This window comes from Aythya fuligula, chromosome 11 (assembly GCF_009819795.1).
Source record: "Aythya fuligula isolate bAytFul2 chromosome 11, bAytFul2.pri, whole genome shotgun sequence".
NCBI classification, from domain to species: Eukaryota; Metazoa; Chordata; class Aves; order Anseriformes; family Anatidae; genus Aythya; species Aythya fuligula.
Genome location: NC_045569.1, coordinates 14,775,157 through 14,785,440, shown reverse-complemented (window position 1 = coordinate 14,785,440; position 10,284 = coordinate 14,775,157).

Genomic DNA, 10,284 nt, shown 5'->3' with positions numbered 1-10,284 from the left:
ACATGCAAACAGCAACACTTAGGCAGTTGCAGTGGGGAGTAAAAAGGAACCAAGGCACTCTGCCTAAGCCCGAAGTGGGCCATTATTTGCCTTCTATAAACACTGTATTCTGGCTAAGGAATGAATTAGGAGAAAGATGCACCGAGTCAACATCTAAGGTGGGAAATTTGGCAAGCAGTGCTACTTGGGCTGGATTGCAGCAGTGGTGTCTTACTGAGTGTTTTTTTTTTTTTTTCCTTATTTGATCTTGGGGTCTTCGGATTGCAGCAGGTGCTCGCGGAGGGAGTCCTGGCAGCCTGGAGTTGCAGCAGGTCACACTGTCCACACTGTGCTGAGGTGTGAAGTGATGACCACAGCATGATTTGGCTTCTCCATGCTTCCTATCTTTACACTGTGGTTCTTTTTTTTTTTTTTTTTTTTTTTTAATCTGTCTCTTCAAGCCTCCTTTCTGCCGGCACTGTCCAGACAGAAAGCGATGAGCAGCTTTAAGCAGCCCGAGAAGCAGCTCCAGCGCTGAAAATACTCCCTGCCCTGAGTGGTTTCTGCTTCCAGGGCTGTTCGGGTTGGATGTTCAGGCCTTCTTGGTCTGATTGCCCACAAGATGGCAGTCGCCACCAGTACATCACTCATGGGCCTGTCAGGCCGCTGGATTGGCAGCTGCTGGCATCGAGCTGGCCGAGCTCTGCTCCTGGAAGGAAAAGGAGCCAGGAGAATGGGAAAGAAATGCCTGATTTCCATAGGGAGCCTCCCTGTGCCTGAGACATGCTCCTCCGGCTCTTATGGTTTCAGTGTAGACATAACATATATATGTGTGTGTCTATATATATATATTTTTCTTTTCTTTCAACTCTCAGCAATGAAAAGTGAGGCCAGTAGAAATTGAGGAAGGAGTCTCTGCATATGGCAACTGTCAGCTCGTCTCCTTCTGGCCAGGGTGCTGTAGGACCAGTTGAAAAGCATGAACGCATTTCTAGAATAAAGCATTTTAGACCTTATCATGTAGAAGTTGCAGTTTTAGGTTTTCTTTGCAGACTGTGATTTGAGAACCATTTTCTAGTGGGGGAATGGACCACATAAATAAGGAAAACACACAGTAATTTAGGTGGTAACCTAATTACGTGATTATTTCCACCCTCATAAATGCATACAACTTAGAGTGGAATATTCAATAAAATTGTAGCTTTGGCACTGAAGAGATTATCGCTAAAAATGTGCTAAGTGTTCTTAAAGAAAGGTCTAGTAAATTGCCTCTAAAGCACAGGAAATTGGTTTAGCTCCTTCTGTGTAATATTTGTCTTAAGAAACACATCACAGGCAATAGGGCTGAGAAGAGTCACTGAGGTCTGAAATACATGGACTCTTGCAGCAGCAATATTACCAGCACCTCTAGGAGAACCTATAGGGCTTAATTTTGCTACAGACTCTCTGGAGGACCATCAAGAAATTGCTTTATGAGTTGAAATACCCATGCTATTATACTCATAATTTGATACCACAACACCAGACTGCAGTTACTTGTGTTTCTGCAAATCAGTGTCTCTTTTCTGACTACAGCATTTCTCCTCTCTGCAATAACATTCTTTAAAGAAGAGGTAGTGACCAGGATAAATTTTGCTAGTGGCACAACACAGTGGGATGAGATGTTTCAGGACACTGGTTTCAGAATATAGATAATAACAGTAGAAAGAAATCACAACCTCCATTTTCCCCTCTTTATGACTTTACAGAATTCATTAGAGTTGAATTGTTTTAAAATGTTATCTGTGAAAAAAATAAGGCCCTTTACGGCCAAGCTGGAAGCATCCAAAAATTATTTACTGTTTGGTGATCTATATGGAAATAACTCAGTCTCTGATAAGGATTGGTTGTTTTTCACACGTTGGGCTGCTTCTCCCCAAATCATCCTTGTTAGCATCCATGAATGCTAATCTGCACCAAGCCAAGGTGACAAGCCAAAACCTGCTCAGGTGCGATAGCTGAAATCATTTCTTAGTACTTCAGCTGGTGTGTTTGTGCCATGATACCTTTAATCAGGGTGGCGGGTATAAGTGCCATGAGGGAAACATATGCTCTTACCACACAGATGTGGGATAAATAGAATTATCCCACTGTTAGTTACCCCCAGCAGCTTTCAGCATTTGCTGTTCTCCCACAAAGACTTCTTGTAGAAGAGCGTCTGAATACGGGTTGGCATATCCCTCCCAGTTAATGTCTAAATATTAGCTACATTAGACTGTCTTTCCCTCTCATTTGAGTTGCAGAAAAGATGAGGTAGTGCCTGAATGTTTCCTCCAGGGGATATTTAAAGTCAGAGAACTTTTCTCATTGTTCTTTTCCCCTGTTCCTTAATCTAACATCCAATTCTAGTTAATGTGCAGTTTCCAAGGCTAACTCAGTTTTGATCGGGTTGTGTTAACTTTGAAAAGCTGACTGAGTCCAGCTTAAAATGGATGCTCTTAGAGAAGGATGAAAGGCCTTTTTTATCAGTGTTGAAGGAAGTAGTTCAAAAGCAGAAATGGTTTCTTTCTGAAGACAAAGAAGCTCTTTCTCACTCCCCTCTTGCCATGAAAGAGATCTTTTGCAACTTACTGCCCATCAGAGAAGAATTCGATGAACTGGAGATGAAGCGGCAGTGTATTGGGAATTTTATTATTATAGCCGGAATAAAGGAAATTTTATGTATGTGTATGCCCTTCCTTGCTCCCCAAATGCCCTTTTACTTCCATCTTTTTTGAACTGCCTTTTTCTTCCCCTCTTTGGAAGCAAATAGTTTTGCTGTCTAGGTGGACAGAGAGACTGGCCTTCTTGTTACCATCTCATGCCGTGAATGACCCTAGACAGTGAAGTGGAGGGAGAGAGAAGCATAGAGCTATAAATTCCTCATCCCGACTCCACTAGCTGTTGAGGCCGTCAGGATTAGAGACTTAATTTGGAGACAAAACCTTTTTGCCTGAATAAGACAATTATTGGTGGAATAGCACTTTTTAGAAGGGCTGAATCCCCTGTGACTTGATTCCATCACTTCCTAAATGAATATTTAATTGTCGCCTATTAAGACACTCATTGTCTGTAAAGTAGACCATACTTTTGGGTTGCTGGGTTTGCCAGCTGGTGAAATTGGTGATAAGTTAGATTATAGCAGTAGGTCATGCCTATGCTCAGGTACGTTATGAAAATTCAGCAGAATAACAGTTGGGGCTTTGCTGACATTCATAAGATCAGAATGCTTAAAAAAATGGGGCCAAAAGAGACTGCCTTAAATTCCACTCATCCTGCTTGAGAGAAGACTCCTTTAAAACTTCCCACAGGTTTCAACAAGGGTGTTTAGATTTCCCTGTCTGCATTAGACTTAGAGAAGTAAGTTCAACCCTGAACCAGAGTGTCTTACATAAGATTTCTTTGCTTAAATGGTTTCAAAAATGGGAAGAGACAACACACGCACACACACGAACACACACACACACATGGAGCAGCACATAAGCATATGAAGCATGTTCATATAAATTATTAAAAGCAATATCACAGTAAAGTTGGCAGAAATATAACCTACATAATTGGCACCAGCGGGCTGCATGTGTCAGAGAAAATTAACCAGAAATTAAACGGATATCAGAGCAAATCCAAAGTGGTTTCTTGGTTTGACAAGTGAAATTTGAAGCAGGAGGGTGTGAAAAACGCCGTTATTTCCTTAACCCTTTTGAGCGTTTCTGCAGACACATACAAATACCCATATGATGAGCACGCATCTCTTCTCTCTTACAGTTATCTGGCCCACAATCAGAAATATGCCAGCCTGCTAATTAGCTGCATGGATTTAGCAGCCATGTGATTCAGCAGGTTGGTTTGAGCATGTGTGCATCAAGTATATTTGTATTCTTCTAAGCCTTTGGGAGTTCAGAGTAGGGTGTGGTACTTTCAACACCTTTAACGTCCTTTGTTCTGAATTTCTGCATTCAGGATCGACAAAGCCATGCAGTGCCTGGCTTCCTTGGAACTTCAGAGGGTGACATTCATCAGCCTTGTGAGATACCTGTGAACATGTTGATGTGAAGCTGGCGAAGATTCTCCAAGGCAAAGAAAAAACTGCATCACCAGAGTCAGCCAAAGAGAACTAACGCTCAGCCAGCTGTTCCTAATCTGCTCAGTGACTCATCCCCACTCAGCTCTGATTTTTTTTATTTTTTTTTAACATATTTCCTCCCCACCTATGGTCTTAATTGTGATTCTCTCTTTTCTTTTTATCATCCTCTTCCAACGCAGTCCTATGATAGGTGGCACACCTGGATGGAGACTGCCAGGGGCTGCAACAGGACCCTGAGTCAACAGATAACTCAGCGTGAACACCTGCTGGGTGTATGTTCAATGACAAATGGTCTAGAACAGGCACTAAATGTATAAGCAGAGAGGTGCCTCTGAAGTCAGACAGCCAACTGGTAAGGAATAATAGTGAAATTCAGTTTATTGAGTGTAGACCTAAATGCCTGCATTGGCAACCTGATGATGAAAAGTCAGGGGGTGCAGGAAAAGAGATCCAGACTTGACTTGGTATCTTGAGAAAACACCTTCTAATTGGAATGTGTAGGAAGCTCTGTTTGGTTCATCAAACAGAAGAGCAAAAGGTGACTTAACTTGAGTGTATAAATACCTTTATGAGCATAAAATAACTAGTGTTAAAAGGCTCTTTAATCTAGTGCAGAAAAGCTCAGCAAGACTCAATGGTTGCAAGCTGAAGCCAGACAAATTCAAATGAGCAATTAGGCATACACTTTGATAATGGGGGACAATTAACCACTGTAACAAACTACCAAGGGAAGCTGTACTTTCTTCATCAGAAGATCTCTTTAGTTCCCAGACCAGATGCCTGGACAGTTTAGCCAGGCACAAATTGTTGCACTCAACAGAAGTACAAGGGTTGAATTCAATGGTCTGTAACCTATAAGAGCTTAGAGAGTTTGAGCTAATGATGCCTTCTCTTTTCAGTTAAGGATCTAGGGATCTTCTCCTTTCCTAGTTTTATATCTGGTATACATCAAACAGCTCTGGGGAAGCTGGTTAAGATGAGCACACATGTCCTTGAACTAAATTCCCCCTTTATTTTGGGTGCTTCTCTAGGTCTGAGAGGCAGCAGGCTTTGAGATATAGATAACAAAGTCCAGTAGAAAAAGCAGGAAGGAATAGGCACAGCTCCTTCCACTGCTGTTTGTACCCAGAGGCACAACAGGCAAAATCATCTCATTCTACTTGATCTGTATTTGCATCATATCAGATTGTATCCATTTATCATCTTGATATACATCACTCTTCAGATACATTTATTTAATGTATTTACTTCCTTTTGATGTGTGAACAGTGAAAAAGCACCCTGATATGAGCTCTGAGTGCTCTGTCAATTATTTAAAATTACACCCAGAGCTCACTGTAATCTGTTTATCCCACCTTTTCAGCAACAACTCGTTTTTAAAGGTAACCATCCCTTTGTTTCTCTTCAGATCCATTTTCCTGGTCTTCAAAGTCCAGAGAAAGTCCAAGTTCCAGTTATAGTGTCAAAGACATTAGTACCCTTGGCTATTTTTGACCAAAGCCAGAAGGATTTCAAGGGGTTCCCCAAAGATTTTTCCCAAAGAAGGCTCCTGAATACTCCATCCCTCTTTACAGGGTCAAGGAAGGGCAAGCATACGTGTCACAGCCAACTCCAACTATGATGATTTACAGTGGGAAGGAAGGTGGTTTTCCAGAGGATGTGAAGGTTAGAAACCAAATATTTCCTGCATGTGGAGTAAATAATCTCCTTCTAATCAAAAAAGTCTGTTGCAATGTATAGTAGGTGAGGGACTGATGCAGGGTATGGAAAGCACCGTGAAGGTGCTTTTCCCAGCTCCGTGCCATGTTCTGGCCATGCACTGCAGCCTTTGGAGCCTTCCATTGGCTTCTTTGTTCCTGCACATCAGCCAGCTGAAGCATCTTCCCGTCCCCTTGAAACCCTGCCTACGCCACCCCTCCTACAAACACCCTTTGATTCCAGATGCAGATGGGAACTAGAAACGAAAAGGGCAAAACCATGGGAGTGAGGAGGTGGAGATCAGAGAAGCTGATGAAATGAAAGGTCTAATTAAATGTGCCCTCTGCTCTGGAACCACAGCCTGGCTGTTGTTACACACATGACTGTACACTGGTTTCCAAGTTTAGAAAAGGGGAATATGCCCTCAGAGTCAGTGCTGGGGAATAACTCTTGCCATGCCCTAACCTGATAAGATAGTTAATGGCAGCCTCTGCTACATCCATATACAGCTACTTACTAATTAAAAATGCATAGGCTTCAATTTCAAGTTAAAGTGACACATTTAATAGCATCTTTCAGAGCTTGCTAATGCTCAATGAGAACTTGATAGTCACAATAAGTTTGCATAACACAAAATTTTGGTCTTGATATTAAAGTACTACACATTATACAACATGAATACAGAAGAAAAAAAAAGAGGAAAACTGAATAATGTGTTTCTTGGTCTTTCTAGCTACAGCAGCAGAGACATTAGTCAGGTGCACCTCATTTCAATTTGTGCCATGGCAGGAGCAGCATGTATTTGTGCCACGTGTGCACCCAAGTACCTGCATAACTTGATGAAAGAGAGCAGAAGTATACTAGGGAAGATGAGACCTTGAATGCTCATCTCTGCCTTTGGATGTACTTTCCCATACATCTCTGGCAAATCTTACATTTTATGCAAAAATAAAGGGGTGGCTTCTCTGACCCAGCTCTTAAAAGTGGGCTCCCAGGGTTTCCGTGAATATGAAAATTAAGTCTGATTTAGACAGGTTAGGAATTGCAATCAACTTTCAGCATGCTAGACTTAACAGTAATAAGGTCTCCTCTTATCCCACAATTATAACATTTTTACAAGTGTACTGTTCATCACCAGTTAGTACTGAATAACTTGATAGGCAGACAAAAATATGTAGCTTAAATAAAAGATTATTTTCAATGTTAACGGAACCAAAATTATTTTATAACACTGACTTTTTTCACCCTATTTCAATATTTATGCACTCATGTCAGCTCAGGTACTTGAGAAACAAGCTTCAGTTTCTGGTTCATGTCACTTTTGGAGTCTGCTCCTCATTGGTTTTGGCAACTGGTTCTCCAAACCAGAACTGAATCTTCTTTCATAGATTTTGTGTTTATATGATTCCTGACTTTAAAAGTTAAGACAGAATTGTTAAAATGGGAGACTTTTTTTTTTTTTTTTTTTTTTTTTTTTTTTTTAAGATTTCACTAGCTATCAAACTTCCAGAAAATCTAGGGAGTTTTTGTTCTTTGATGGGTAATGAAGTGTTCTAAAACACTCAGTGAAGAGTTCTCCCTTGACAAAGAATAAATAATATTTTGTATTAATGGAAAATCCTCCAAAGCTTTTGTCTTTCCAACGCGTTTATTAAATCTTAAACAAAATATAAGCCCTACAGTGCTTTTTTATGGCTCAGTTTAACACTAACTACTGTTTTATTTTAACTAAATGCTTTTGTTGCATTGCATAATAATAAAAATAAAGTCATAAAAAGCATCTGTGCCATACAGTATAGGCTCCTTTGTTCCCATGTGCTGTGAGGTCTGATGTCTGCAGTGAAGATGAATTCACCATGCTTAGAAAAAAAAATGTTCGCACTTTAGAGAAAAGATGCATTTTGAAAAGGCTTGTGTTGACCTCTACTATAAGGAGAAGGGCAGCTTTCCATCTATTCTCCAGTATGAGGCCACTTTTCTCCTCCCTGATTGTGCCGGTGCTGCAGATCCATCCCTATTTCACGTGGTGCTTCCCTTCCCCGAGCATCTTGCTGCGGGAGCTCTGCATGACACCCACGCAGAGTGGACTTGCGGGCGGTCCGACATCCCCCCGCTGGCTTCCAGGCTACAAAACGTGGTCACCTTACCCTGCTAATGGGGTTGGTCCCCCACGTAACATGACAGAAGCCTTTTGTGAATCTCATCCCCCATTCAAACCACACTCCACACCTACAAGGAAGACCCAACACAGAGGAGCTGCACCATTTCCACTGGAGAAATGTATTGCTGTATTCATTTCTCAGTAGCATACAAAAAGAGCCCAAACCTGGCTGGACAATATTCACATAGAGGGTATTTTTATATGGCTTAGAATATTTATAGAATAGCTGGACCACACGGCATGCTCAGACACAGGCCCACCCTGCAAAGGTCAACAAGCTTTTGAATTGCACTGAGGTGGGGGAGCTGAATGAATTACCTGATTTATCACCAACCCTGGAACTGTAATTATCTCAAACACTAAGATTTTCTCTCAGTATACCTTGAAAGCTTGTTTTTTGGTGTTGTTGGAGGTTTTGCATGACCAGGTGAATGAGTGGATATGCCTGGATAAAGCTTGGGATTGAGAGACCTGATTCCAAGCACCTGTAAGTTATGAAAAAGGGGACTCTGGGAAAGATGGAGGCGTGCCTCAGGGCTGCAGCCATTGGCAATATATTTTAGGAATGTCATGTCAAAGAGTTGAGTTTTGCATTTAGTCTTCAGTGACACAAGGCTTTGTAGCATCTTTATTTTTTTAGATAGTCGACAGAAATGAAGACACTGGGTCTTCACCAGCAAAGGGTCCACACCATGGCCTCCCCATCCACCCACCGATAAATCAACCTATTTCACAGCCTCCAGGGGTGCTTTCTGTGAGTGGGGGCAGAGGGAATGCTCCTATAAGAAGACAGTCCACTTTTTAATTACAGATAGACATTGGCCCAAACTGCAAAAATTACAACTCCATGCAGATTACTGGGGGCATGGAGAGACTCCTTTGAGGGAATCAGCTGAGAAACTCATCCCACAGCCCAGGCTCTGTGATAGCCTGAAGTGGGGAATCACCGAGAGCCTGCCCAGCAGCATCAGAACATGTCAGGAAAACACAATCCATGGCACAGTGAAGGAGGAAGGACAGCATCCCCTACTGCTCATTGCACAATAATCACAGAAGGATCCAGCTGGGAGGAGAACTAAGCAGAAAAGAATGGGGTGGATTGACCCAGTGATAGGAAAGCTGTCTCTGCCAAAGAGATAGGAAGTGTTTTTATGATGGAACCACTGAGGTGAGGGAAGATGAGAGAGGAAAGCTGGTATTTGGATTTCTCCCTGCTGGGTCAATAATCTGAGGCTAAATAACCCCTTACACCTTTTGCATCAGGGGCTTTTCAGTGTGCCAGAATGAGAATTTAAGGATATTAAACTCAGCTCCTAGTGCAATTACTATGCAGATGGTGGAAAATAAGTGTTGGCAGATTTAGTGTGGGTGCTTGGTGAAGCTTGTATCTATAGCAGAGGCAATGGGCAAACACTAAACAGGAAATTTCAATTTCTTCACAGCTCTGGAAGACCTGAAATAATCAAAAATATTCATAGGGGCTGTTCAGATTCTTCTTTTAGAGAGAAATGCTGTAGGCTGCTATCCCTCTCTGTTGTGCTGTCATGTACAGGTTATCTGCAAAGGGCAGCTCATAGTCTGGGGGTCTATTTGCTTTGATTCACAGGATGTGATGTGGAAAGTGATCCTCCCTGCCCTGTCCTGCCCCAGTTATTGCAGTCCTGGGTTAACTCAGCACCCAGGTCTACGCCACAGCACTCAGAGCCCCACCAGCTCTGAAGCCTTTGCTGCTGCAGCTGTCCCTTAGTGCAGAGGGTGTCTCCTGTCATTTGGGGACAGCCCTCAGTGCCAGCTTCCTCCTGACCAGCCCTGTTCTTCCATCCCAAACTTGTTAATAATGGCCAGACTGAGTTGAACCTGTTGCAGAGCAGTAAACAGGCAAAATAACCTTTTAGAGCCCTGATTTGTATCCAGGCACCCAGGACATTATGCAAATTGCTGTCTATCTCCTACCATCATATCATCATCTCAGCTGAAGTTGTTTTTTTTTTGTTTTGTTTTCCTCCTTCTCTAAAGGAAAGATTGCAAAGCTCCTCCTCGAGCAGAGTTTCACCAAGGACTGAATTTTTCTTTTCTATTTACTTCTTGTACAAAGCAGGCGATCTTGGTAGGCAGTCTGCCAGCGTGAGCTAGTCCCTGCATGAGCACTGTAACAAATGGATAAATATCCTGTCTAAGATATAACATTTTCCAGTGTTGATTAACCTGAGCTGCAGTGATGGATACTGGCTCCTGGAGACTGTGCTATCAGGGAGAGCAACAGTGGATGAATTTTGTGATGTGCTTTAGAACCAGGCCTTAGTAGCTAAGTGGGTAACAGCACCAGCTACCATTTAAGCACTTT